We start from the raw sequence: 3,611 nt of genomic DNA on the forward strand, positions 1-3,611 counted from the left end.
AGGAAGTGCCTTAACTTCCCTACTGTAGCTGCACGGCCCAGCGGTGACATGTGATACCTTAGCAAGAAAAAAAAAAAAAAAAAAGAAAGAAAAGAAAAAGCATTGACTCAGCTATTGGTCTGTCATGGTCACAGCAAAGTCACACACACGTTTGTTTCAGAGGGCTTTAGAAAGTTGTTTTTTATAGTAGATAGAAGAGATGATGTTACATGTAGGTTATTATTATTATCAAAAACAGCTTTAGTAGTTTCACATGTAAGGGATTTGTATGACAAAGACAAAACAATGAAGAGAAAAGGATTGCATAAGTCAAGATAATTGATGAATTAATGACACAAATTTGAGAAACATGACACAACTAAAATTAGCACCCAGGCTGATAAGATTTTTGAGACTTTTTTAAAAAGGGCCAACCAGAGCCAATAAAAGTCAATCAACAGCTGCAAAAACTGACATGAAGTCATTTAATTAAAGTTCCTGCACTGATCCAGGGTCAGCCCTGCCCACTTCAGGTAACGTGTTCACCTCAGGACATTAAACTGCCCCAGTCATTAAACACCGGAGCAGCACTGTGGTGTTCACAGTGATCTGCTGCCACCTTGTGGCTGCTCTGAAAATCTAAATGTATACATAAATAACTCTATAATGATTTTATTTTCAGAATAAAATACACCAAAAATGTGTGTAGTAGTCTTATAATGTTATGGTTTTAGTCTTTTTACTTTACTAATGGATTTATTTGTTTTTTAATCATAATTATTTATTCTGTTTTATCAACATTTTACTCTTTGTCATCATCATTACTATATGTATTCTATTTTTATCAACATTTTTAATCAGTTTTAAGTGTAGTATTTTATTTTTTATTTTTAAATATTGTTATGTTCTATAATTTATTGCTGTCTCGGTGTGCATTAGTCTCTAAATAGTTTTTTTTTTCTTCATTTTTATTGATCACTTTGATTTGTTAGAAAGGTGCCATATGAATAAAGTTTGATTCATTGATTGATAGTTTTAAGTCGCTATATGTAAGATTTTAGTTTAAAACATTCAAAACGTGACTTAAATTATCAACAGAATGTGACAGCATAAGTTTGACTTGACTATTCCCAGCGGTGTAAACACCAACAACACTCCCCCTGGTGGTCAGAGCTCAGAGCTGCAGCTACAGTTAGCAGCAGTTCAACTGTGGTGATATGCTGCCCCCCATTTTTTAGGAATATGCATATGACAGGTAACTAAGTCCTACATACTGCGCCTTTAATTGATTGATTATTTGATTTAATTTTTGACATGTCCACTTAAGACATTTATACAATGGAGGTGAAATTATACCACAGAGCTCAAATCAGGTGTCCTGTTTTACATTGATAGTGAATGTCATCAGTCGACCTTCATGATGTTCAGGCTCATAGTAGTTGAAAACAATCCTCCACACCTCTCTCAGACAGAAGGCACACCTCTGCCTTATCAACCTAGTGTAGTCTAGTATATAATGAGGGTCAATAATGTATAGATTGCCTTCCTATCTGAGCGCAGTTGTGAGACCTATGAACCTTGTTTGCCATGGGGACTAAATGAGGCCAATAAATGGAGGAAAAACATAAGGTTTCTGTTCATCACAGTGGAGAACTGAAACTTTTCTCAAGGTCCTGGTGTGTTGACGTTAAAGAACAACTAGTGGCACAGTTTCACACCTGTGATTTGCTTTGAACAGCTTTGAAAGAGCATACACTCTCTTCTGTGGTGATAAAATTAGACTTATTTTGTCCGTATTTTCCTGGGTATCTGCTCCTATCAAACACTTCTGCCTTTGCAGAGCTGCTTCAAAGTCTTGTCACTAAATGCAAGTGTTGAAACCAAACGCCCTTGACCAAATCCTACAGTTTTTGTCGCATATTTTCACACTGTGTCACCCTTGCACATCGAAGAGATCAAGATCTCTTTTACGAGAGAGACCTAGCCAAGGTAGCAGCCATACAAAGTCACAACATAGTAAAGTACAACAAATAAAACATGATACAAAAATTCAGAATAAACAGAAGAACAGGTATTAAAGACAGTCACACTCACATGAAGACAACCACATTGCAAGAGATCTTTGCAATATCTTTATAAAGTAATACTGAGTAAACTTCCAATTTCCAACTGTACCCTTCCCTGTCTGAGCTCTCCGGGTGGTTGCTTTTTAAATTAAAGTTGCATAATGTAGTTTTGGGAAAGAAATTTTAATCAGAAAAGAAAGATCTTCATTGAGTGATTTTCTATGTCCAAACAAACAAAATAAACAAACTCTCTTTGTTGTCATGACTGAATAAACTGATTAAACAAACTGACCTTAAACGACAACACAGTCACATGCTGTTTTACTTTGTTATATGTGGCGGACCCTGCCACCTTTCTAGCTTCAAACAGTGTTCTGGGGACCTTATTTTCCTCTGAGAACAGCTTGTTTATTCACTTATGGAAAATATTTCTGGGCCTGAATTTCTTCTCCAAAACTACATAATGCCCCTTTGATCTACTCTGGGTTTTGATACATGTGGGGGAAACTAAATTTTCCTACCGTGCTCCCTGGTCATGGAATAACTTGCACAGCTGTATAGTTTATCAACCACCACATGCTGTGTATGTGAAGTAATCAAAAGCTCTGATAATTCAACGTGACTGTTTAATTTGCTGCTTGTCTCCGTAACATTTGGAAGTTGCCCTAAAATCTCATTCTCAGGCCGCAGCTCATCAACCATTGGTTTGATATTTCCACCTACTGATCCATCTCAACTTCTTCACTCAACCACTGTGCAAAATGATCCTTGTTTGACCATCATAAGCACTTCTTCACTTATCTTGATTATCATACATCCAATAAACAAAGTATCTTATAAGAACAGCAAAAGATTCAAAGTTTTCTTTTCTACTATCTTCCACATAAAGATGTCTGCGTCACCATGTATGTGCTCTTTTTTTTTTTTCATTTAATGTGTGATCGTCTTGTGGGAAATAATTAATGAGTCAGTGAAATCTGCCTCAGAATGAAACGATGTAAATCAACTCACAGTTAGTCATCTTTTTCCTACTTAAAAACAAGGCACAGACTTTGCTCTCGGGTAAACATGTAGCAAGAGTTGTGACTTGCATTCTCGATGTTTTTGTTAGAGTTTTATCAACAGTAGAATTTAAGAAACATGACTACTGAGGAAACATATTAACCTACAGCTTATATGTTTTAAGTAAGAAGTCTTTGGCAGAGACTCTGCTCTGTCCTGCTTTAACCCTGCCATGGAAGACATGAGAACAATCATTGACATAATCTAGCTGATTTTTAAACAGTGCTGGCACAGTTCACCAACTTGTCAGCAAACGCATGAAATATTTACCTTCGCAGGTGCACTTTCGTCATGAGAAGGCATGTGATGAACAAACCGTCTTGGATTATTAAGAAAAAGGGGTCAGTGGGTCTATGACAGGTCAGTGGGGCAACACCAGACTCTATCTCTACACACCAAAGTCCGTGTGATTAGCAGGCATAAAGATATTTGCTTGCACCCTTCAAGGCTGCACACTCAGTGTCACATCCTCAGCTCGCACAACCACACCTCAGCGGAGACAGA

This window comes from Pagrus major, chromosome 23, assembly GCF_040436345.1.
Source record: "Pagrus major chromosome 23, Pma_NU_1.0".
Taxonomy (NCBI): domain Eukaryota; kingdom Metazoa; phylum Chordata; class Actinopteri; order Spariformes; family Sparidae; genus Pagrus; species Pagrus major.